Source organism: Notamacropus eugenii, chromosome 6 (genome assembly GCF_028372415.1).
Source record: "Notamacropus eugenii isolate mMacEug1 chromosome 6, mMacEug1.pri_v2, whole genome shotgun sequence".
Taxonomy (NCBI): domain Eukaryota; kingdom Metazoa; phylum Chordata; class Mammalia; order Diprotodontia; family Macropodidae; genus Notamacropus; species Notamacropus eugenii.
The window spans coordinates 48,758,495-48,786,174 of NC_092877.1; the positions used below are offsets into that span (position 1 = coordinate 48,758,495).

Here is a 27,680-nt window from a genome sequence, read left to right on the forward strand (position 1 = left end):
ACTACCAGAGATGATGAAACAGAAGGTATAGCTGCAGGAAGAAGCCTGGGTAGGCCCTGGTGTGACTGACCTGTCTGCCCTTAGGAACCAGTGGTAGCAGTTCAGAATGAGCCAAGTGCTTTGTCAGGTTACCCTTGATTATCACCAGATAGCTACAGCCAAAAGTAATTTTAAAAATTGAGTCACCATGTTTTTGGAGGAAACATGCTGAGCCAGGAAAAGATAGAAACAGGCAAGGCTGTAGACAGAGAAATGTAAAAGAGCTTTGAGGAAAAAAAAGGATCCCTCCTTCTTTAAAAACATGATCCCCAGTTTTCTTTTAAGAAATTCCTACTAAAATGTTACCTGTTTGTGCACCCTGAACTCACAGATTTTGTTGTGGCTTTTTCTGTATGATTTCTCAAAAAGGTAACATTTGTCATGTTGATTTTGTTTGACTGTTACTTTATATGTTTTATCTCTTTATTAAACTGTAAGCTACCAAAAGGCAGGAATCATATCTTCTTTGTCTTTTCATCTCCCCTACTGCTAAGGAGCATACTTTGTATATTCTATACATATACTAAATGTTTGTTAAAGGAATTAATCACATGATACCTACATCTTTTCTGCGAAAGTCTTCTAATGGCCTTTGGCTCAATGCGTAACTTTTTGATATGACACAAGTCACTTAAAAAAAAAACCCCACATACAATGAATCACTTTGACAATGGAAGAAAAAGAGATGAGATGAGACAAACAACAATAAACTGTCTGCTCAAAATGAGTTTGAAATCACTGCTCAAGGTGACCTCTGAGTTAAACGAATACACCATCTCCAAACAGTAAGTAACACAGTCAAGGTTCCCAGTGACCTTCACTATCCTCCTCTGGACTGCCTCTCACTCAGTCTCTCTACTCTGTGCTGAAGGGATTTGTGTCAGGGATAATGACAGAAAGATGCAAGTGAGCCAAAACAGAGAAGGGAAAACAAATGAAAGCTTGAAGGATAGCAATAACATTTTAACATGAAACTTTCTTGTGAATAAATTATATCATTGGTCCACATATGCAGATACAAAGGGGTATGTATTCTGTGCTCTTCCAGTCACTTTATGGAGCTGAATATAACTTGGCAGCACTCTAGGGACAGTCCTATGGTATTGGCACAGCATGCAGAAGGCAAGCTTTTGTTCAAGGTAAGTTCACCAAACAGAGCACGAAAAGTGAAAAGGTGCCCATAAGTAAAGAGACCTCAACTCATCAGAAAAAATGCCTCTTTGGATTTCTTTACCCAAGCCCCCCTGCACTCTGGTCCCAGATCACCAACTATGATTTTATATCCATTTTAAGGTTCTCCAAAAGGAGAAGCCAAGAACTGTAATTCTCATTTTTTTCTTGTAAATAATTCTCTTGGCATACAAACACAGAAAATTACTTCCTATGCTCTTTAACAAGGAAGAAAGCATGGCTTTTCAAAAGCTTATCACATGTATGAAGAAATCTACTAAGAGCAAAACTAAAATATCAAATAATATACAACTGAAACTGAAAAAGTACGAAGAGTCCTCACAGTGAAAGCAGGTTATATTCCTGGGAAGGAGATTTTAAGTCAAAATGATTTGTGTAAAGTTCATTTTTTCCAAAAGAAACAATATTAAAATAATAAGCAGCATCCTGAACTTGAGGCCTGATGGCCAATTTTAAAAAAAAATCATTTCGTGGTTAGGGACCATGCTTTATCTTTATCTCCTCCAGCACCAAGAAAGGTGCTTTACACGTGGTAGGTACTTGATGTTTAATGAATTAAATGGAATTTCAGAAATTAATGCAAATGCTCATATAAAGCTTTTTAAAGTGTACATCAAATAATTTTAAAAGCCAATAGTCACTAAATACATGAAAAGTGCACTTGACATACATCACAGTGTTTCATACAAAGCTGTTAGCTAAATTTCTTTTTTAAATTTGTCTTCTCATTACTGCAACAAATTAGAAGGTGAAAGCACTCCTATCAGGATCACGGCACTCAAAATATTTTCTGGGGTAGACTTTGACAGGTGTCTTTGAGAAGATTTCTTGGAAAGAGTTAGGTCACCTCATGGCTTTTTGAAAAATTGATCCAGGGATGTCTTTTCATTTGGCATGCAATTATATAGCAAGACTATGCATAGCATTATTTCCAGGGCAAGCTGGAGGACCCCATGTTTCTGTTCTTCTGTAACTACCAATATCAGAATTCTTAGATCACTGCAGAGTTGAGAGAAATAAAGGGGTCCTCAGAAGGTCATGACTGTTACACATAACTGACAGAGTTTATGATGTAAAGAGATACTGGGCAAGTTATGCTACAAGAATATAGATCATTTGACTTATAGCCTGGATCCAACATATATAAAAGGGAAGCCAAAAACTTAGTGGCGTACATCACACTAGTGTGCCCATGTTTGGACTAAAATGATCAACTGTGACGTGATAGATCTATGCTCTTTGTATTAAGCAATGGTAAAGTGGAATTAAGGACTGTTTTACTGCCCTGTTAATTCATTTTTTTTCCTATAGCAAGTGGCAGTAATAAGGACCAACTGGCTATGTTTGCTGTTGGTTCTGTTTTTTTTTTTTTTCCTGAATTATAAAGTAGGAAATCCTTCTGCTATCTTATGTTGCCATGTCATCAGCACTGGAAGTTTACCTTGCACTCTTGTCATCCAAGACCTGCCTTTAAAATGCAGGAGGTAAAACTCAATTTTCTAGCCTTTGCTCTGTCATTATGTAACTGTTTCACTCTGTCAGTCTTAGATCTTAGATTGTTTGCTTAAATGGAGGCCAAACTCAAAGGCCAACAGCGCTGAGGACCCAAGCCCAAAATTTATGAAAGATTCTTACCATCTCAGCCATAAGTACTGTACATTACCTTATAAGACTGCATTGTACCACCATGACAACACTTTTCAACTATTTTTAATCAACCATTTTTTAAAAAATGGGCAATCTGACTATGAAGTGATGAGACTCAAACACAGACACCAAACATACTACAGTTTATGCATTCAAACAATTATTGTCCTTCAAAGCACTCACCTTGCCAAATTATGTATTTACCTCCAAAATAAAGTTACTGCTCAAAACTTTAGGTAAATTCTGAGGTTGTTTACTAGACACAAATTCACTTTTTTTTTTTGTCATGGAATATTCTTCCTCTGCCCACTAAATTTCTATTGTACATGGTCCTGCCCTTTCTTCATTCTGCTTTAGCAACTACAGGTTTCCAATGTTTTAAAAAAGAATTTTTTTTTTTAAAAAGTAGGTTTTCTTTTAAACTCTTACTTAGTGACAAATGGTCCGTGCTACTTAAATATCATTACTATAATAGCCTTCCACTGGGAAATATATTAGCCCCTAACTCCTCAAAAGGCTAATATATACCTACAATTGGTATTTCTAAGAACTTTTCAAATACATTTATTTGCCACTATGTCAAATATTCTTTAGATCAACCCTTAAAAACTATTTTTAAACACTAACAGGGCATACTATCACTAATTTAAGGTATTCATCATCCTCTCTCACCAAAATCGGGGTCCCACTTGAAAAAAAGGTGGCTTATTTTACATAAGTTGGAAAAATTCTGACACCCTATCTATTCATAAAGAGGAATACCTATTTTGCAATGATTAAAGAAAAGTGATACATGTAATGTCAAATTTCTTTGAACTCTATGAAAGGAACAAGCTCTCATATTCCAGTATTAACATTCAATGAAGAATATTCAACTTCTGAATAGTAAATTAACTTTTGATCTTGGATAATCATAATGAAAACTAACAAAAATAATTATTTGCTTGGATTTATCTAGAACATCTTTTCAAAGATCTCAACAATCCTTCCAAAGATTCCACATAGATTACACTTCAAAACATCATGGATCTGTAATTTCATCACGGACTCGATGTAGGCCAGGGAGTTCTAAGCTGGGGTCTATTACCTTATTATTTAAAATATTTCAAGTACATCAGTATAATTGGTTTCCTTTAAAATTTTATGTATTTCATTTTATACACTTAAAAATAGTATTCTGAGGAGCCCTCAGACTTTGCCAGGTTGTCAAAAAATTCTATAACACAAAAATAGTTAAAAACCCCTGATATAAGCAAATCACAGTTCCCCTTCCCCATTCCAAAGTATACACTTCATGAGTTGCTAGAGCCAGTCCCCAGTGATACTCTCCATATGTAGGTAGTTTAGCATCATCACCTGACAATATCAGAAGCCTTTCTAATTTACCCACCCCAACCTGCAATACCACTGGCAACTGAGAATCCAACACTGAATACAAACTACAAAAAGCTATTAAAAGAAAACCTTCGCAAGGTGAGTTCCACTCTTCAGAAAAGAGGGGGAGCTTCTCCCTTAGTTTCACAATTTTCCTGTGAAGTACTTCATGGCAAAGCCTCACTTTCACTAACAGAAACAACACTTCACTACCCAAATCACTTATTGCCTGATGATGTAGACTCTCCAGGAGCTATTCTAGTTTTTGAAGTCATCACAATTCATTTAAGAAGTTCCTTACCAAGAAAAACAATAGCATCCTTGCATCCTAAAATTATTTCCTATCATGCATTTTTCAAAAAATCCTAATATTTTAAAGGCAATAATCGCCACTTCTCCATTAGACAAAAAAAAGATGTATCAGCAGGTGGTATTAACATTTAGTCTTTAGAGTAACCATTAAGAAGTATTTGTTTAAAAAAACTCAGCACTCATATTATTAGTGAAAAAACATATTCTACCATATTCAATCGAAAATTACTATTAAAATGAATTCCAATTTTCCTCTGAAATTAAAAAAACAGACGAGCCAAGTGACTTGCCTAGGGTTCTACAGCAAGGAATTGTATGAGGCAGCATCTGAAATCAGATCTTCCAGACACCAAGTGGAGCATTTGATCTACTCTGCAAGAGATACCTGGCTTTGTTCATCCTTCTTCCACTTTACTTAAAGTGACACTAGCATGAAAATTAGAGGATTTCATGAAAATAGATCTGTCCAGTAGACACATAATCCCTGTACCTCATCTACCTCTCAAAATATTTTATTAAAAAGTATTGTTCCTTTAAAATTTAGAAAAATAATTTTCACATTTGCTATGAAATGCTTCAAGTACTAATCACAACAAGCAGTTCTGTAATACATGAAGGATTTACACAAGGCAAAGCTTTCCTGGAAACTATAAGAATAAAAACTACTGTACTTTGAAGCTTTTTGCCCAATCACCCTTTGTACTACTTAGTGTTGCTTGATCCCATCCCATTTTGTGAAGTCTGCCAGTCTCGTGGAGTTGCCTAGCGTATAAGCTTCTTCGGTGGCCATTTATGTTCACCTTTCTATATAACACAAAAAGATCAGCAGCATTGTTAACATGAATACATAATACTGACCTTCCCTGGTCTTGATAGGACTGGAATCACAAGCACTCCACTCCGTCCTGTTGATAAGCATATTGGAAAAGAAATTAGTGCTGATCTAAATGCTTATAATTTTTAAAGATTTCTATATCAATTGAAAATTTTTTAAACCATTTTTGAATCCCACATACATCCTTCTCAAAGAAGTATGTCATATTATTCTGCCCCTTCATACAAAGGTTAATTAATAATGTTTAGCAAAGTATAATGGCACTATTTCTGTCTGACTTCAATTACCATTTGTGGTACCACCATTCATGCAGTCTCCCACATTCATGACCTTAAGCTTATCTTTGACTCTTTCTTCTCCCCCGCAATTCTCCTAGGGAAAATGAACAGGCCCTACAGATCCCATCTCTGCAATATCTCTTACCACCTCTCCTTTGCTCTTTATTAAGATGGCTGCCACCCCCCTGCCCTGCTCCATACAAATCCCCATTACCTGCACTGCTGCAATAGCCTCCCTACAGCTCTTCCTACTACCATGATTCATTCCACAGCTGAAATAACTTCTCTTACTTATCTAGTCATGCCATTTATCCACTCAGAAAATATCTAATGACCCTTTTTTGTCTAATGAGTAAAGCTAAACCTCATCTGCCTGGCATTCTAGGCTTTCTACAATCTAGTGCTACCCCATCCAGGCAATTTTTCCATATAATTCCTCTACAAACACCCTACTCTCCAGTCACATAAGACTGGCACAGCTCCCCACTCCTATTCCAACATGCCCTGCTCTCTCAAACACCTGGACCTTTGCTCACAACTTTACCTGGGCACAGAATGAATCCTTCTGCTTTTTATCAAATTTCTATTTTAAAAACCCTAATTTGAAATCTCCTCTAAGGAAATCTCTATCCCCACTGAGATGGCTCTGGAGGACAAGTGAGGCTGGTGACCTGCACAGCCCTCCCTCACTCAAAACAAAGTCAAATGCAAGTCATGTCATCATTTCTCTGATGGCATGGTCTTCTTCAGCAACAAAGGATGAACACGATCCTGTAAGTAGATGCAGATGGCTGAATGCTAGTTGGGTACCTCACCACTTCCTCTCCTGTATGCCTCCCCCTCCCCCTCTTCCTTCTCTCCAAAGGAAGGTAAATTTGGATGCCTGAAAGTTGCCCAGTTGACTTGGGTTTTACTGACTCCTCCCCTCTCCTCTCTTCTCCTCTCTCCTGTCCTTTGTCCTGTCCCCTGTCCTGTCCTCTCCAAAAACCCTAAACCTACTGCACTCTGAAACTGGGACCCCAATGGCCCCCTGCCAAGGGCTCCTGGACCTTCCTACCTTTACAGTGATTATCAACAGTAACTGTTGCTGTTTCCCACCCAGCCTAATGTCTTTGTTTTTCTTGACCTCATTACACGGCCCATGCCCTAGCAACTTCTTAAACAGACCTATCCAATGAATGGGTGTTGCCTCACCCTAAGTGAGTACCTGCAAAGACCTTGGCCTAAAGGGCCCAACATCTCCCAGTGCATCCTGGGCCATCACCAGTCATCCTGAGGAATATCTGGTCACTGGATTCAGATGGCTCTGGAGGAGAAGTGAGGCTGGTGACTTGCACAGTCCTCCCTCACTCAAAACAAAGTCAAGTGCAAGTCATGTTATTATTTCTCTGATGGCATGGTCTTCTTTGGCAACGAAAGATGGACACGATCCCCACCACCAATGCACCAACAATAACAGTGTGAAGCAAGGTTATGCACGTGAATTATATATACTCTTATTATACTGAAAGCTTCTGAAGGGCAAGGGATGTATCTTTATCAAAATCTTGTCCCCTACTAATCCTAGTACTCTTCATACAGCAGGCATTTAAATGTTGGGTTCTGGATGAATGTTTACACACATCAAAGAGAAAAAGCATGCAGTAAAATAATATATTAAGAACAACCAACTGAATAAGTTACTCTTTAAAATCTGGAGGCTAATGTCTGAGTTTAGAAGAGGAAAAGGAAGACATGGGGACACCAATGTGAAGAACTGAGAAAGAAGGAAAAGAAGATCATAGGACTGAAAAGTAGAAGGAAATTCTGAAATTATACAGTTCAACACTAGTGAACTAAGATCCTGGGAAGTTAAAAGGGAAAGGTAAACAAAGTAGGAAAAAAAATTTAAGTTAATTTACATAAAGCTTAACACAGATAGGACCAAGTTAATTTGGGAGGGACAACTTGATATATTCAATTCAATTCAATAAACATTTTTAAAGTGCCTACTATGTGTCAGGCATTGTAACAAAAGTAAAGGATACAAACAAGAAAAAGGGTGCTAGTCCCCGCCCTGAAGGGTGGGAGCCTTCTATAAAAGGAATCACAGGGGAGAGGCAACTGAGTTGAGCTGCTGAAGAGTTCTAAGACCTCGTAAGAACTTTCCCAGAGAAGTCAGGAAAATGGAATTAGAATTTCAGCTTTATCCCTTAGGTGAGACACAAATAAGATTCTGTAGGCCTCAGTTTCCTCATTGACTAAAAGTGATAATATCAACTCTGCCCAGCTTACAAAACTGTGAGAAGGATCAAGCAAAGACACTGTAAAAGGCTTGTAAAATATGATACACCATGAAAACAGAAGGTATTTATCTCCTACCTTATAAACCTGAGATGAGTGACTGAACAGGTATTCATTAAATAATTACTATGCAACATATGTAAGAGAATTCAGGTGCTGGGGAGGGTAGCAAGACCTGAGGTGGTTAGTATGTAGCAGAAGTCAGATAACTGCCTAGAGGAAGAGCTAAAAGCAAGTGGTAAAGACCATAGGACCTCCTGCCTCCTTGGCAGATCTTCCATCCCACCAGAAGGATTAATGGCTCCCAATTTATTCAGTAGGTGAGAGTAGCCAAGTCACTCTTGCCAGAGCAGGATTGGGTGGGGTGAAGGAGGTGAACTAAAGGGAAGGCAACAGGGAAAGCACCTCCTACTGGCAGGCCTTCCAGTCTAGTCATGGGGTTACAGAGCAAACTATCATTACTTTTTAGCTTGGAATAATTTGAGCGTATGTGACAATCTTAGATGCAGCTCCCTCCTGTTACCATGTCCAGAATCTGCTTCTCTCTAAACCATGTTCCACATAACTAATAAGGTGATCATTATAAAGCAGAGGTCCAGCCATGTCACTCTCCTCAAGAAGCTCTGGGCTATAATATAAACTTTTCTGTTGATCACTTAGCACATCTGTTTTAAAGCCATTCATAATTTATCTCTGGGGTGATCTTCCAGACTTACTGCAAATCACTCTCCTTGACACTCTTTACTTAGTCTAGGTAAATCGGCTGCCTTGCTGCTCTCCAGAGATGACAGGCTATCTCCCACCTCCATCTCTTTTAGACTGGTCTTCCTTTTCACTTCTGCCTCTTGGAACATCAAGCATCCTTAGAGAAAGTGCCATTTCCTATATAAAGTCTACCTTGACTCCCCTGAAGTCCTCTCGTTCAGCAGTAGCTTGGTATTGACTGATCTTTGTGTGTGTCCTATATTCCTCCCCCAGAGGAATAAGTACTCTTTCAAGGCAAGGGCTTTTTCAGTCTACCTTAGCAGTCTGAATGGTTACACAGCACTTGACATACAACTGGTTCTTAACAAATGCCTGTTGATTGAATGAATGATTCACACTCAACAGTTTAACTAAGTCCATCTTATTTTTAGCACCCAAAGGATTCACCATATCACCTGGCCGAGTCTAGTGGAAAAGGCCTTCTCTAGTGCTCTAGCTTTCTGTTCTGCAATAGCTTGCTTGTATCTTGCTGTATAGTAGCCACTCTTCCCTACAGAGAATCTCTTAGAATAAATAAAATTTAATTGCATGGAGTTATTAGTTCATTACCACAGTTTAATCAATTAATATACACCTTAAGTAACATACTGGTATATTGCTTATTATAAAGGATTTTTAAAGCAGACAGGGTGCCTAGGCCTGTCTATAAAATAGAGCATTAGGCCCTTGTTAAGGAATATATGAGGGTAGTTAGGTGCTCAATGGATAAAAATGCCAGGCCTAGAGTCAGAAGGACTCATCTTCCTCCATTCAAATCTGGTTTGCAACACTTACTAGCTGTGTGACCCTGGGCAAATCACTTAACCCTGTTTGCCTCAGTTTCTTCATCCGTAAAATGAGCTGCAGAAGGAATGGCAAACCACACCAGTATCTCTGTCAAGAAAACACCAAATGGGATCATGAAGAGTCAGACACAACTGAATAAAAACTGCACAATTTCCCAAATGTAATCCACCCCTACTTATTCCTAATCAATTTTGGACCTGACTCGCTGAATACCTGCAATGTCTATCTCAAATATGTGTATTTACATACTAAAATTATGGATGAGCTTTCTAACTGCATGTCATAAATGTGGATTATAAGCATTTTTTTATCTGTTTAACTGGATTCCTGAGCTGATGATCTGTTTTGAAAAATCATACATCTTATTGAAGATGCTCTGTAATACACTGGGGCTTGATATAATTAGCACAAACAAAAGTGTTTACAAGTCCTTGAGAGCAGAAACTGTCTTTTGCCTTTCTTTGTATCCCAAGCACTTAGCATTCAGTAGGCATTTAAAACATGTTTGTTGACTTGACTTGATTTTACCATTATATACAGAACCCTCTTTCATTTGGACTCTGCATGAGCCCATACTCCATGGTTGTGGCAAACACATATAGCAAACATATTTTCCCTGATTTCATGCCCTGTTTAATAGGAATAAATAGAGGGTCATTGGACAGTTATCTTTGTAGTTATTATATTCGCCAAGGAATCTTGTATGAGCTTAACATATGAATGATAGACTGAGGTCCAACAGAAAAGGTCTGGAGGCTTTGTTCTGTTCTGCTGAGTCAGATGCTTCTTGATTATTAACACGGGCACAGGGTGTTTTCCATACCTTTTAGCTAACTCTGTGACTACAATGATGTGAAGTACTACTCAGAATCATTTGTGAGAGGATCTTCTCCACAGGCGTGCTGATCATTGTTATCAGAATTTTATAAGGACTAGACAAAGAAGAATGAGTAGTCTAGTGTTTATAAACCCCAAAATATAAATCACCTAGGAAATTATTACTTAGTTAATAGGAGCTGCTAGGAAAACTGTAAAGCAGTCTGGCAGAAATTAGGCACAGACCAATGTCTCACACCACTTTGCCCAATAAATATACCATGGATATATGCCCTGCATGTTAAAGATTAAAGCAAAAAAAAAAAATTATAAGAAAAGTTGATTATATCCTCTTGCAGTGATGGATAGGGGATGAATTATTAACTAACAAAGAAAAGAAGCAATTAAAAAGAAAATAGATTAATTTTATTGCATGAAATGGAAAAGCTTTTGCAAAAATAAAATTAATATTAACAGCTAATATGAAAGAATATTCCACATCACCAATAATAAGAGAAATACAAGTCAAAACAACCATGTAATTTCACCTCATAATCAGCAAACTGGCAAAGATGATAAAAGCCAAAAAAAAGAGACCATGTTGGAGGGGCTGAGGAAAGATAGACCCAGTAATGCAATGCTAGTAGAAATGTAAATATGGAAAGCAATTTGGAATGAAGTGTCTTCAATCATTCAAATACACTTCCTGCCTAATATCACTCCATTTCTTCTCACCTAAATAAAAACTCTGACTGACTGACTAGGAGTGTCTAGCTGTATTCACACTTGGATCATACCTCTGACTGACTTAATGGAGGTATTATCACCTGATAAAGGTATCAGGGCTAACTACGATAAAATGGATAACTAGGATTCATTGACTCATGACCCCTACAGAAAGAAGTGAAAACACTGTAGATGTCCGTCTTTGGGGGAATGGCTAAACAAATTGTGGCACATAAATATAATGGAATATGCTATTCTCTAAGAAATGAAGAGCATGTGTAGCAAGATGTATATGAAGTGAACCAAAGTGAAATAAGCAGAGGAAGAAAAAAACCTTAAAATGTAACCACAAAAACAACATAGAAATATCACATAATAACATAGACTCTAACCATGTAAATGTAAAGAATAACAACCACAGAATAACTGAAACTAGATGTCATATACTTAACAAAAACAAGCGTGGCCCAGGAGAGGACACAGCTCCTCTGCAGACATCAGGGTCCACAGCTGTAGTATACTGAATATAATTTCAGATTTTTTTTGACGTGTTGATTAGTTTTTACTGATTTTTTCTTTCTTTTTATTTTTTAAAAATTATTTTTTATAAGGGATGGGATTCTGAGTAGTTGGAAGGAAGGAAAACAGAAACTAGGTAATATAACAACAAAAGACATTAAATCTATTTAAGATAAAGATTCTGTCAAGATGGGAGATTTGGGGAGTATGGACGTAGTGCATAATTTTTCCATTCTTTTGGTATTTTCCAACTTGAGATGCTAAGCTTCAGTGCTCTCCAGATTATATGTTGTTTCCAGTAGGGATTTCCTTTTGAGTGTCCTTGGTCTAGTCCAGCTGGCATTCCATATTCCTAAATTACATTTTTTTAAAAAAATTCTTCCCATAGTACTTCAGGGACTGAGGTGTTAAGTCTAAATATGGTGTTTCCTCTCTCAATGATGATTCACCATAATTATATATAAACCTATAATATAATTGTAATACAATTGAATCATCAATGAAAGCCATCAACTTGCTCTAGCTTCTATAATAAAAAAAGCAGTGGCAGCTGCTATATTCTAATTAACACAGATAATTCTGTCAAGTAGCCAGACATAACAACATTGCAAAATGGAAATTTTATGGCACTACAAAAATGATTAAAAAGTTTGTGGAGTACTTAGGATCTTAAAGCAACTAAACTCCCCAAAGTCAAAGCACTATATTATAATTTATTTGTATTAAAAGGATATTAGGATGTGAGTTGTTACTATTTGGAAAAAATATTTTGAAGTTGAAGGGTTAGTTATTAATCATCAATACCATTAACAGTTTCACATTCATGATGACACACATTTACATAAAGTTTTTTAAAATATCCTGTGAAACAACTTACTAGTCCCTCATCAATAAATTCTAAATCAGGAAGTAAACAGGTGACAAAGCTGTTAAAATGAACCAGAAGAGAAATCAACAATATTATTCCACTAACATGTCAGCTCAAAGAATTGCCAAGAAACAGGTAGAATGTTCTCATTTGATACCTATATGGAACTAATGTACCCAAAGAGCAGCCACTAACTCAAGTCAGCGGAAAGGGTTGAACGATGTGACAGTAAAGGAAAAATACCAACAAATGTCAGAAGGTAACACAGTGAAGGCAAGCCAGAAGGAAGCAAACTAAGATCAGTGCATAGTCAAGTCTACCAAGTAGAGTGGAGAAAAATGCCTAAGGAGCCCAAAAAAATTCATATGCCAAGTTGAGATACAAACTTTCCAGGAAAGTCAAAAAAGTAGAGATGTAATTAGTGCAAACCATAAGAACAAATATTTCAAAGCAAGACATTCTCTAGGAGGGCAGACTTCCTTGGAGGGGAATTCTGGGGTGGGAGTAGACCCTTTGGTCTATGCACTAGAGATTGCCACCTATAAAAATGTGTAGAACAAACTGATAACAAACTGTACATTTAAATTACATAACTGGCCATTAACCCATGGGCAATGTCTTTCACAGTAACCCAGTATGAAGATGGTAAAATCTGATCAACTGACATAAAAAAATCATTTATTCAACACTAACGTTATCTCTTCTGTTTTATATTTTGCTTCTTATTTTCCTCATTGTTTCAAGTAAAAATATACTCTAAATGATCTAGGTGAGTCAGATTTCTTCTTTATAACTCTACAGGCTCATTCTTCTCCTCGACTGTTTCAAGAGATAACCCTGCTTATAGCTTTTATCTTCTGCCTCTTAGTTTCAATCAGAGCTGCCCTTTATTCTAGTGACTTGAAAAGGAGACAAAGTGTAGTGCTATAGGCAGTTTCTGACTTCTTTTAGCCTCTTTATTGTGGCAACTGTTTTACCTTTGCCAAATTTCTTTAGTAAACGGTGACAGAGTAAACATTTTTCCCCCATTTTTTCAGTGTCAACATTTTGTAGAAAGAGATCAAATTTGGAGGATGTTCTATACAGAGTTCAAATAAAAGAACTCACTATTGATAGCAAAGGTTTTCAATGCTGTTTATAAATGCCAATGGATCACCTCTATACGTAGGATTTTTTTCATCTCTATATACAACCCTGCTGTCTCCCCTGATATCTTGTCCTACATCAACAATTCTTTATTAGACATTTCATTTCCATAGGATATCTCAAACTCAAGACATCTAAAAGAGAATTCACTATCTTTCCTCCAAACCCACTCTCTCCAGAACTTCCTTATTTCTGTCAAGAGAGTCACCATTTCAGTCACCAAAGTTCTTAACAGTGGAGTCATCCTTGACTTTCCTCTCTATCACCTACATATCCAATCAAGACAACAAGCATTAATTAAGCACATATTACACTATGGCAAATACTGTCTATTCTACTCACACATCCTCCCTTACATTCATCCCCTTCTCTACAATCATTCATCACCTCTTGCCTGAACTACTGCAAAACTCTTCTATTTGTTCTCTCTGCCTCCAATCTCTTCATTCTCCAATAGTGAGAGCTCAATTTGACACAAGTGCAAAAGTGATGTTACTAAAGTATAGCCTTGAAGTCATGTCATTCCCCTATTCAAAAAGCTCCAGCAACTGCTTACTGCCTGTAGAATAAAGTACAAATGGCCCAGCTGGGTATTTAAAGCCCTTCCCCACCTGGCTCCACACAACCTTTTCAACACATATACTCTCTAGTTCAGTCCAATTGGGTCCCTCACACATGACATTCCATTTCCTACTTCTGTGACTTTGCACAGGGGAGAATGCACTCCTTCCTCCTCTTCCCTGCCTCTTACAATCCACTCCTTCCTTCAGACATCAATTTGAGTACCATCTCCTACACAAGACCTTTCTGGACACTTCCCCTCCCCCTGTCCATTCTCACAGCCCTGTGAAAAATCAATCACCTGATACACTATTTACTTGTATGTGTCTGTGTTGTTTCCCCCTAATAGTACTCTAGGTCCTTGAAGGCAAAGACTTTCAGTTTAGTTTTTGTAATCCCTGAGTCTAGTAGAATGCCTGGCAGATTCGATGTTTACTAAAGTTTATTAACTGATTTTAAAAAATCATACAAGGAGATCTAGTGCAACCTTCTAATTTCATAAAAGAGAAAACTGAGGTCCAGAGAAATGTAATGACTTGCCTAGCAGAACTAGAATTCAAAGCAAGATCTAAGCAGATATAGTACACTTTCCACTAAATGTTACTAAGATGAGCCCTGGAGCATCATGCCTTTTTCAGTAAATCAACAGAAATGGCAAAGAGATTCATCTAGCCATTTGTAATTTTTTTAAAAAGTAGATGAAAACATGTATTACCCAGGTTATAGCATGCTGTTGGATGAAAGCTTGTTGAATTAGATTTAAAAATGTGCATTCTATACAGAGACTATCTGACATGGGCCCATAATTAAGTAGGGGTGGCTAAAAAAAATCTGACAAAACTTGGGGAAACTTTCCTACACTTTTAGACAATCACAGAACTTCAGAGCAGATAGAGCCCTCAGAGATCACTCTTAAGAGTCACTTACCTGAGCCTTCTACCCGTCAATAAGTGGTCATTCAGTCTCTTAAAAGGGAACCCACTGCCACCCAAATTAACAGATTCTATTTTAGGAAAGCTCTAATTGTTAGGAAGTTTTTCCTCAACTGAATCTGAAATGTAGCTTTATAACTCCTACCAACTGCTCTTCTGGAGTAAAGGAGAAGTATCCTCCCTCTTCCTCCTGACAGCCCTTCAAATACCTGAAGACAGGTATTTGCACTATGCAAATGCACCCAGTGCACTATGTCTAGTTCTCTCAGTAAACTGTGCGGAAGACTAGCAATCTGAGCATCTGTAAGGAATCCCTGGACAGGAGAAATGGAATAACAAATGTCCCCTCGAGACATACTCTTGCTTAGCTGCTATCAGCGAGCAAATGCTTCTCATATTCTGCCCTGCTTTCCATTTTCAGGACTGCAAGTGAAGACGCTTGTTCACCAGCTGACAAGAGTTTTGACTGTGATTCTCCAAAGCACTATCATATTTCCTTCCCCTTTTTGGAGACTCCCAGGTCTCCCTTTTTGTTTGGCCACCTCATAGAAGGGACAAATGCACACTCCATGAGCATCAGTCCTCTGAAAATTAATGTGTAAGGAGGGAACTACTGCCCCTGGGCCTACTCTCACAAAGAAGCTCACAGAAGAACGGCCACTGTTCAGGATGGTTCATATGGGAGGGGACAGGGCTCTTTTAGAGCTGAGGAAGCACTGCTCAGCCAACGAATACAATTAGTATTTGCACTCCACAATGCAAACAAAGATAATTCCCCAATGGTAACTTTCCTCAGCCCTCAAAGGATGTAATTTGCCTCACAGTTCAAAATTCTGGAGAATAAAATAATTCAATAACTTAAAAAAAAAACGATCTCCAGTCTCCTACCATCCCGATCTTATTCATCCTGCTCTGTATGTTAGTCAGGTTATCCATGACCTTCCTATAATGTGACACCCAGAAGTGACAAGAATCCTGCAGACATGATTTGACTGGGCTAGAGCAGAGTAGGGTTAATGTTTCTTCTGTTCTAGACAGTAGGCCTCTTGTAATCCAGCCAGAAATAACATTAGTTTTTGGTCTGCCATGTCACACTGTACATAGTCCTCAAACACCAAGGACAACACTCTTCTGGAATTAAGAATTTTATTTTTATCTAGTGTAAACTTCACAATTATGCTATCTGTGTAAAAAGGGCATACTAAGCAAATTCATAGAGAACTGGTTCAACCTAACTGAAAGAAAAAGCTACTTAAATAGTTTAGTACAGGAATTATTAACATGAAATTTTAAAAATGAGTTCTCTCCTCTTATTATAGCTATGACAAAAGTCTTGCCCTAAAATGCTATCCTCAGCTAATATACTTAAAAATAATACAATTCTCTATTTTCCACAGATTCAGATTATCATATAGGTCCATTAATCTTAATTACTGAGATCTAACAGTAATCATGTAAATCTTTACAAATATCTAAAGGAGAAAATCCTTGACAGCTAAAGAAAAAAACTACTACCAACTTATAAGCTTATTTTTTCCAACTGTATGAAATTTTTATGAGATTAATATACACATAGCAATGACATCATTAGCATGGAAAAGGCAAGCTTTTGCAGTAATATTCTGTAGCAGACCACAAGTTCACCAAAATAGAAAACGCAACTTTACCATCACACAGTTGCATGAAAGAGGTATGGAATACAAGATTCATGCTTATTGTTTCCAGTTTTTTAAAAAAAATATTGACTTGGTAGGGCAAAATGCCTGCTTGAAAGATCTTTCCCAACAAGGTATCTCCCATCCTTGCAAAATTATCCAAGATTTCTTGAAAGAAATAGCATCTAAAGTTCTACATCTATATTCATAGTATTATACAAATGAATGATTCCAAAATAATGCAAATCTGCAAAAGCCAGAAAGCCCTGGAGTAGGAATGGGAAGATTCAGAGAGAGAAATTTGTATATTCTCTGGAATTACTTAGAAGGAAAAGAAGCAAAATCCATGTTAATTCCCTTGATTAATAAAATAGAAATATTCCTTTAAAAAGATTACATAAACAGACATGTGGTGTACTCCATTCTACTTCCTCATGTTCTATTTGCAAGGCAAAACAAAATCCTATAGAAAACAGTCAACAAATGTGCTAGACTGGAAATGAGGAGCAGAAATTTTGGTGTCTGAAAATAATTGCTGGAATATGACAATAACTTCTGGTAAAAGTGAAAAGCAGCTGGACAAAAAATAGGTTTAGACTAGCATCTTACACCGTATGCCATAATGAATTCTAAATGGATATTCAACAAATATTAAAAAGTTCCATCATAAAATATCAGAGAAAAATGGATGCAATTTTCTTTTTTTGGTTAGAAGAATTCATAACAAAATAAGGGATTAAAGGAGATATCAAAAGACTAAACAGATAATGTCATTATTATGAAACTGAAAAGCTTTTGCAGGAACAAAATCAATGCAGGTAGGTTAAGAAGTGTTATTTAAGGGGAAGAATGAATCAAAACTCCCTGATAAGAGTCTAACAGTCAAGACAGATGGAGAGGTGCAGATATAGATATGAATATAGATATGGGGTTGGTTACATAACACAAATAAGTGACTGAGGACTATTCCCCAATGCATAAATGTTAGTCAAAAGTCAGGAACAAAAAATTTTCAAGAGAAGTTTAACCTAATAACACTCATATGGAAGACTGCTCCAAACCATTAATAAGAAAAATTAAAATTAAAACTAAAATAACACTGAAATTTTCCCTCATACTTATTGGCGAATTGGCAGGGATGACAAGAGTCGTTGTTGGAGGGACAGTGAGCAGACACAAATAATACACTATGAATACATCCATGAGTTGATCAGACTATTCTGGAAAGAGACTAGCATTAAATTTAAAAAGCAAATAAAATGTTCAAGCACTTTCACTGAGACAGCCCATTAGTTTATCCCTAAGGACGTCAAAAACAAAAAGAAATGCCCCCTACATTCTAAGATGTTAATCAAAAAGTATTTATCAAACTCTCACAATGTGCTAGACACTGTGCTGTGCTGGGAATAAAAAGAAAACCAAAAACAATTTCCACTGTCAAGGAGTTTACATTCTAATTGGGAAGATTACACATAAATAAAAAGGAACATACAAGATATATACAGAGAAGATGCAAGGTAAATAACCAAAAGGCAGGCTCTAACTGCTAGGGGTACTGTGAAAAGACTCCTCCAAAAAATGGCATTCGAACTGAATCTTGAAGGAAGCCAGGGATTCTAAGAAGTTGAAGTGAGGAAGGAGGGCATTCCAGACATAAGGGACAGTCAGTACAAAAAAAGACACAGTAATGACACATGGAGTACTTGTGTCCAAAGAACAGCAAGTAGATGCAGCTTTTTTCCAGCTATAAAACTGATAGCAAAAAAACTGGAACCCACTGATTGGGAAATGGTGAGTGGTTAAACAAATTACAATACATGAATATAATGAAATATTACTGAGTTTTAAGAAATAACGAGTATAAAAAATTCAGGGAAACACAGGAAGACTTACATGAACTGATGCAGCATAAAGTAGAACAAGGAAAACAATATACAGCACCACAACAACATAAACAGAAAAAAAAATTATAATGAGCAATCTTGGTTCCTAGAACAGTTAAGAAAATGTCTGTCCCTCTTTTTCTTATTTGTGTGTGGGAGCAGGGATGAGGATATGGGTGTAAAATATTAAATACACTATCAAACAAGGTTAATATTTTGGTTGTTTTAAAATTATTTTTGTCTTTTATTCATCTTTGTTACAAAGGAAGGCATACTAGGTGGAGAGAGTAATATATCCAGAAATGAGAGTGAAATAAAAATAAAAAGCACCAATTTAATTTTTAAAAAATTACATGTTGGAACATCTAGAAATGATCAGATTATCAAAAGGCTGGACATTTTTAGGCAGGAAATGTGATTCTGTATTAGGGGAAGACCTAGACATGTGGGGAGAAAGTACAGTATCTAGACATGCAGTTTCATTGGTATAGACAAATTAAAAATAAGGAAATTCTCTTTCCACCAATACTGATCTACAACATAAAGTTTTAGAGACTTAGGGACACTGACAAGTTAAGCGACTTGTGTAGGGTCAGTAGTTATCTGGACTTGAAACCATGCCTTCCTAAACTCTGAGGCTTGTTTCCTAGCCATTACATAAGATTTTCACATGTGAATTTAAGGGAAATAAACATATTTTCTCTTCTGCCAAAATAGCAAGTACTGAGAACCTCAGTCACATAAAAGTGGTTGCTGACTGTACAGAAGACAGTATCTTCTCCTTAATTTTTTTTTGAAACTTGTGTATAGTCTATCAATTAGTTATCTCCTGGTATAACGTAACACATTGTCAGACAACAAAGCATGAAGTAGGTAGCTTCTCCCTTCACCAAATGCTAACTAGAATTAGAGAAAGGAACATGAATTTGGATTAAGATTTATTCTCTACTCTATTTCTATTGCAAAATGAGGTAGCTGGCATCTTAAAATTTGCAAATTAAATCACTCAGTTTTCTTGTGCATTTTATTAATAAACTCATTGAGATTGAGAATGTGATATATTAAAAACTAAAACCAATCATTAAAAAAAGAATTATTTTACCCTAGGAAGAATTCCACTAACATTCATGAATGCATAATGCTTCTTCATTCTATAGATAGATAGAGGATGGGCACCATCACAGTGAATGAGTGACTATAGTCCACCAACTATAAGGTTAAAAGGAGAGATCTTTATCATAGGAGATCATCCCAAGTCTTAGGTCCTCCACATCAAATTGCCCATAAAATTTTAAAAATCAAATTTTGACAACAGGCCTGATGCATATGGTAATACCAGCAGGGTTAAGCTATAAACCCCACAGATACCACAAATTAATTGAAACTATATAAAAAAACCTTCCACAGAATGAAGTGAAAGGCTCCAGATGCCACATTTAGCTATCAAAACTGACTGGGAGTTTCAGGCTAGAAGTTGACAGTATATTTTAACAATTTAACCAACATTTATTACATACCTACATGAGTATCTACCTGGGAATTGTTATGAGGTTCAAATGAAGCAGCATAATTCACAGGCTGGACCTAGAGTTGAGAAAATTTGCGTTCAAATCCCACTTCTGATACTTCTTAAGTGTATAACACTTACACTCTTGAGTCTTACTTTTTCCACCTACAAAACAGAGACAATAATGCCGGTATTCTTGACTCCAAGACCAGCTCTCTAGACACTGCTGAGACTGCCTCTAAGTCACCTAGGGCAAGACACTGAACCTCTCCTGGCTCCCAAGCAACTCTCAAATACTCTAAATCAGGGGTGGGGAAGCTGTGGCCTGGCAGGTTCTGGTTGCTGCTTTTTGACTGAGTCTGCAGTTTTACAGAACAAACCCCCTAAACTATAAGACAGATGCCAATGTGCATTGGTAGAGGAAGTTCCCTCTCCCTAGATTTCCTTTACCAACGAAATCATGCCCATTCCAAAACAATGCTAGTTATTATCATCACTTTGCATGACACTTTACAAACCTGTAAGTGCTATATTACGGGAGGCTACTAGGACTATTGCTATTACTACTACTACGCGCTAGGCAAAGATTGATAAGTAACATTAAGGACGCAAAATATAAACAAAGCCTACTAAACACATCTTTGTATTGAGGTTCAAGATTGAAATTAAACATGGAAATGCCTTCTAATACTACTATAAAATATACTACTCTGTATACTAAAATATAATGCCATAATACTACTATACTATAAAAATGCTTTCTAGTACTACTATAAAAACTCCACAAAAAAGTAAAAGAAGGAAAGGAATAGGATATAAAGTAATCAGTATGTATAAAGCCACATACTGGAAAAGACAACGCCACAGAACAGGAGAGTTCTAACACTGCAAGACACCCTGAGGGGGAGACAGAAGATGGCATATTCCAGGTGGGAAGTAAGCCAACAGTGGTCTGGGGTTAGATATGAGGAGTTTACTCATTCATTCCCCTAGATATTAAACATAGGAATATTTGTTCTGTATCTCACTATTGCTTCCAAAGCCCAAAGAAGAAAGTATATGAAAGTCCTTTTTACTCATAAAGTGTTACATGGCTATAAGACATGCAAGAAACACTTCAGAGACTCATTGTGGAGGGTGGAGAGGGAGGAAAGGAGAAGATCTGGAACTCAAAGTTTTAAAAACGAATGTTAAAAATTGTTTTTTACATGTTACTGGGGAAAAATAAAATACTAAAATAAAAAAAAGTGATAAGTTAACAACAAAAACCAAAAAAACCACTTCATGGAGTTGAGCCTTAAAGAAATGAAAGCATTTCAAAGACAGCATAGGATACTATTTGAGAAAAGGCAAGGAGAGGAGAGATGACCAATTTGGTTGGAAGACCTGGATATTATTACAGTGACCCATACAGGAAGTAATGAGGTCCAGGAACAAGAGGAAGGAAAAAACTTTGCAGAGCACTTTGCTGCTGAGAAAGTCAGATCTCAAGTTTTCAAGCCTAGGTGATTATAAGGACGGTGGTTCCAAAAGGAAAAATAAAAAAATTTGAAGGAAGCATGAGTTTTGGGGAAAGGATGATGCTTCCCATTTTGGAATTGCTGATTTTGGGACACCAACCAAACACATAGGCAGATAACTTCTAAATGCCTCCTAATAACCAAAATGTAGTGACTGGCATCACTTCAGCACAGCACAGTAAGGATTTTAGGGGAGCAACTGAATTTCAGGTAGTGTCTGTGCCACTCAATCAACCTTCCATTTATCTCTGTGGATCAAACACACAGTACTGATGCCCAGGCCTTCAAGAGCTATTGCAGCACAGGCAGATTATCCCACCTATTCCCTCAACTACTAGGCTATTCCATTTTCTCTCTTTCATTTATTACAACGTCTGCTCATCAATACCCTAATGCTGTCTTCACCATCTAATTATATTTTTCATTTCAGCTGATTTCAATCTTCTCTAGTTTGTCTGCTAATACTATCACCTTCAACTCAGTCTTTGCACAAAAATTTTCTAGATCTTTTTTAGATGTTTATAGACTCTCCTTTATAGCTTTGCTTTTTTTTCCCCTGGTTCAGGAGTTCTGCCAAACAAATGTTGAATTGAATTAAGCATGGCAAAAGGTTGGCTTCTAAATAATAGGTAATCATTATAAGTAAGCATAGATTCATAGAGACAGGGCTAATAGATCAGGAAAACTGCTGGAGCCACAGTATATCTGAAATTCAGCAAGGACCTTTTAAGTTTTTCATGATACATTCTCATGGAAAAGACAGAGAAATGTGGGGTGGATAACAGTATAATTATGCTAATTTATCAGAAGTGGACAAAAGACAAGACAAAGAGAAAAGCAGTAAAGGATAACAATCTATAGGGAAGTCTAAAGTTTGAATCCCAAGGCATCTATGCTTCGTTTTATTACATTCAACATTTTAATCAATGTCTCACAGGAAAGAGTAGATGGTACACTTAGAAATCCTCAGACAATTGAGCTAGAAAGCACAAACGATGTGATGCATGATAAATAAACGAATCCAAAAAGGCTGACAAGGTAAAAAAAAATAAGCTGAATTTATTCATATAAAATGCAGTAAGTATAGATATAAAATCTCACAATTTAAAAAAAAAAATCAAGGCCACAAGTCCAGGATGACCAAAGTGCAGACAGATAACCATTTAAGCAAGAAAGACAGCAAGCTGAAGGAATATGGTACCACAGACAAAAATAATAATAATAATAATGTGATCTTGAGCTTCATTAAGAGAGGTACAGCTTGCAGGGATAAAGAGGTGACTATCCTGTTGAACTCTACTTTGGTCAGAACGCATCTGGGATATTATGTTCCATTCTGGGCACCAAGTTTTTAGGAAAGATATTAATAAGCCAGATAACACACAAAAGGAAATCTAGTATAGTGAAGGATGGATTCCTGGGCCTGGAGTCAGAAGGCCAGGGTTCAAATGCAGACTCACTTACTAGTTGTGTGATCTTGGGCAAGTCACTTAACCTTTGTTTGCTTCAGTATCCTCAATTGTAAAATGGTGAAAATAAAAGCACATATCATATGGCCATTGTGAGGATCAAATGAGATAATATTCAAAAAGTGCTTAGCAGTGTTGAGTTCATAGTAGGTGCTATTTAAATATAAGCTACTACTATTACTATTACTACTACTACTGCTACTACTATCACCACTATTTCTCCTCTGAGTTCATGCTATATCTGGATCAGCCAAAGGAAATCAGAATGGGAAGACTGGAAATGAGGAAACTGAAGGGGAATATCATTGCTGTCTACAAATATTGAAAGGAAAATCATTGGGGAAAAAGGATTCAATCTATTATGCTGGCCTTAAAGGGTAGATTTAGAAGTAAGGACTGGATCTTACAAAGAGGTAAATTCAGGCTTGGTAGATGGAAAAACTTCATAGCCAAGTTCTCCAAAAGCAGAATAGGCTGCGTGAGAAGGTAGAGAGTCTCCCTCTCCCCGCCTCCCACCAGGGCTTCAAACAAAGGCTGGATGACCACTTGTAAAGTATACTAAAGAAGGCATTCTTCCTCAGGTTTGTGTTGCACTAGATGTCCACTGAGGTCAACTTCAACTCTAAAATCTTTGATTCTGAGAGTGGTGAAAAGCAAGCTAGACTACAATCACAAGAGAAAAAAACTCTAAGGCAACCTTTCACACTTAGTTTGTGACCACTATTAGGTCATTTGGCCTCTGAATTTGTTTCCCTAATATGAGAAAATATGAGAGGTGTAGTCAAACATAAATTCACTTTTACAAGAAGATGAGGATATTTGGGAATGAATATGATATGAAAACAAAAGGCATCCATAAAAGGGGGGGATATAAAGACAAATACTCAATTTTATCATGTTTTTAAAACTCATTGTAATTTTATATCTTTTTTTAATATGACTAGTGATGTTGTTAATATGTACATTTAGCTGTTTCAATAAAATATTTTTACATTTAATAGAAAAATACTGTGATTTTAGGGGACTCAGTGTCAGGTAAGAATGTAATATGGCAGCCAAAATGCTATTTATGATCTTAGCCTGCTGTCAGGGAGGCACAGTGATCAAGTGACTGGAGGGGTGGTTAATCCTGCTATATTCTCCCCTTGGCTAATCTTATCTAAAGAACTGCATTCAATTCTGAGCAGCACAGTTTAGGAAGGACATTAATAAGCTGGAAGATATCCAGGGGAAAGTTACTAGAATGATGGAAGACAGAAACTAGAAGCAGTACATGGTGGTTGAAAGAGAACCAAGATGAATTAGCTAAGACAGAAGGAAAAGTTCCAAATGATGAGGGCTGTCCTAAAATGCATTGAATTTTCTTGGGATGCAATGAGATCCTCTCAACTACAGGCCTTCAAGATGGCAAGATAATAATTTGTCGAGTATGTGGTAGAACAGAGTCTTGGTCAGATAGGGCTGAGCTAGGCAGCTTCCAAGGGGTTTCCAATTCTAAGACTGTGATTTTGAACCTTGTAACTGCAGTGACTTATAAGCTAAGTGACTCAAGAGCATGCCACAGCTGCCCAGACAGCAAATCTGATTTCAGTCTGTAGTCATAAAAGGAAGTATAATGCCCAGAGAAAAGGTCGTGATGTTCCTCTGGTTAGATGTTATACAGAAATTTTTAGTCAATTCTAGGAACTGATTTTTGGGAAGGCCACACACAAATGAAGGCAAGTATGTTCAATGGAAAAAGATCACACTGGGCATGAAGAGGCTAGATTTGCAATCAGAAGACTTCGTTTTAAATCCTGACTTTGTCATTTACTACCTATATGACCTTTGGGCAAGTCTCTTATCCTCTCTAAGCCTTATTTTCCTGGCTTAAAAAATGTGAGGGTTGTCCTGGATGATTCTCAAAGTTCACTCAGGGTCTGTGTGACAAGTCCAGAAATGTCACACAAAAATTAACTAAAGAAACTGAAGGCATTTAGTCTAGATAAGAATATCTTCTATGAGGAATAAGATCAATTCATCATCATTTAAAAGGTTGTCATGAAAAATGACTAATGCTTGTTTTGCTTAGCCCTAGAGGGCAGTACTAAGAGCAACTGAGTTTCATTGAAGAAGGAAAGAGAAAGGAAGGAATGAGCATCTATTAATCATCTACTATGTGCCAGGCACTGTACCAAGCACTTTTTACAAACAGTATCACATATGATCCTCCTAACAATTCTCTGAGGTAGGTGCTGTTATTATCCCTATTTACAGTTGAGGAAACTAAGGTAAACAGTGGTTAAGTGACTAGCATAGTATTACAAAGCTATTAAATGTTTGAGGTGGCACTTGAATTCAAGTGTTCCTGACTCTGGGCCCAGGGCTCAATCAACTGTGCCAGCTAGCTGCCTCTGGAAGACCACCTCAATACGTGCACAGCTTGGAGATATTGTGGGTTTAGTCAAGACCACCACTATAAAGTGAACATTGCAATAAAGTGAGTCATGTGAATATTTTTTGGTTTCCCAGTGCCTATAAAAGTTATGTTCATACTATAGTCTATTATGTGTGCATTAGCATTATATCTTTAAAAAATGTATATGCTTTAATTAAAAATACTTTATTGCTAAAAAGTGCTAACCATCACCTGAGTCTTCAGTAAGTTCTAATCTTTTCGCTGGTGGAGAATCTTGCCTTGTTGTTGATGGTTGTTGACTGATCAAGATGGTGGTTGCTGAAGTTTGGGGTTGCTGTGGCAATTTCTTAAAATAAGATGATGATGAAGTTTGCTACACAGATTGACACTTCCTTTCACCTGAACACTTAAGAGGCCATTGTAGGGTTATTAATTGACCTAATTTCAATATTGTTGTATCTCAGGGAATAAAAGGGCTGAGGACAGGGAGAGAGACAGGGAATGGCCAGTCAGTGGAGCAGTCAGAACACATACACATCTATCCATTAAGTTCTCAGTCTTATATGGGCACTATTCATGGTGTCTCAAAATGATTACAATAGTAACATCAAAGATCACTGATCACAAATCAATATTCAGAAGAGATATTATAATAATTATAATAATGATGAAAAATTTTAAAATATTATGTGAATTACAAAAATGTGACACAGAGATATTATACTAAGCATTCTGTTGGAAAAATGGCACGGCTAGACTGACTTGGCACAGCGTTATCATAAACCTTCAATTTGTAAAGACAATGCAATTATCTGCAAAGCACAAAATAGTGAAGTTCAATAAAACGAGGTATGCCTGTAAACTAAAACTAACAGTACAAAAGTAAAATGGGAAGCTTAAATAAGTGGTGAATCCCTTTCCATCAGGGGCACAGGAGATCCTCTAGGTCAAACTTGTGGAACTGTTCGTCAGAGATATCAACAAAATTTCAGCTAAGGTAATTTATTAATGTTTCAAAATATCCTCAGATTTATCGTATTTGCCAAATTTTGATCAGAGCTGAAGTGAGGAAATATATTAAAGTGTGGTTGATGAGATATGAAATCTAGGCAATTATAGTTTTTCCTCAAACACGGTACATGCCTATGCCAACATGATACTTTTAATAATAGCTGACAATTATATAGCTCTTTAAAATTAACAAAGCACTCTAAATACTTTAATTTAATTAATCTGCACAACAACACTGTGAAGCAAGTGCTATTATTATTTCTACTGTACAGATGGGGAAAGAGATTGATTTGTATGACCTGCACAAGGTTATACAAATAAGGGTCTGAAGTAGAAATTAAATACAGTTCTCCATGATTTCAAGGCTGATACCCTAACTATTATGCCACTGTACCTCCCATTTTATTAGTAAATCAAGTTAAACATAACACGTATTTATGTTTCTAAGTTGTTGGTTCTAGCTTTTATTTGACTTTTTATACTTTTTTCAACTAATAATAACCTATTTTCTCTCCTGCTCACTTTCTATTCCCCACTGGGGAAAATAAAAACAAAGACAAAACCCTTTAAACAAACAGACCGAGAAAGACGCACATACACATAGCTCTGAACCCACAAACCACAGAACAGCTAGAGGGGACCAAGCCAGGGCGAATTCTGCACCCAGAGACCACGGAGTATTGGAGCGAGGGAGATTCCTGCTCCGGAGAGACCTGCGGACCTCTCGCGGGGGGGTCCTTCGCGCCGGGCGCTGGGACGGGGAGCAGAGTGCGGCCCTGTCGCGGCCGCGACACTGAGGGGAGGAGATCCGAGAGGGCTACGGGGACGGGATCTCCAGCGGCCATGCGGGTCCCCCCACCCACAGAGGGACCTGCAAACCTCTTGCAAAAGGTCCGTCGCACTGCAGACGCGGAGCCCAGCCTGGACCTGCGGCGGGGGCGGCCACGGCTCCGAGAGGCACAGATCTGAGAGTGCTCCGGAGGCGGGATCTTCAGCGGCGGCACGGGCCCCCCCACCAACAGGTGACTGACGGGGGTGGGTGAGAGAGTCTCTTTGGCGGGTTGAGAGGGGAGTGGGGTGCCCCCAAGGCTCGGGGCCCCCCCCCCCCGGGGAGGTGGGGGCTGAGAGGCGGCTGCAGACGGGGGCTCCCCAAACGGGC

General features: G+C 37.5%; 1 protein-coding gene across 12 annotated transcripts in view; it reads right to left on the reverse strand.

The window, feature by feature from the left end:
* CTBP1 (C-terminal binding protein 1) overlaps window positions 1-27,680 on the reverse strand; it is a 456,292-nt gene that overhangs the window by 403,191 nt on the left and 25,421 nt on the right. For 9 of the 12 annotated variants that reach the window (XM_072619932.1, XM_072619941.1, XM_072619931.1 and 6 more), the window contains exon 2: window positions 5,422-5,468. The exons of 2 other annotated variants lie outside the window; for them this stretch is intronic. The gene's annotated coding sequence lies outside the window, so the exon portion shown is untranslated. Of the gene's footprint in view, window positions 1-5,421; window positions 5,469-9,498; window positions 9,598-27,680 lie in introns of those variants that run through there. One more of the 12 variants, XM_072619933.1, reaches the window with a different exon arrangement.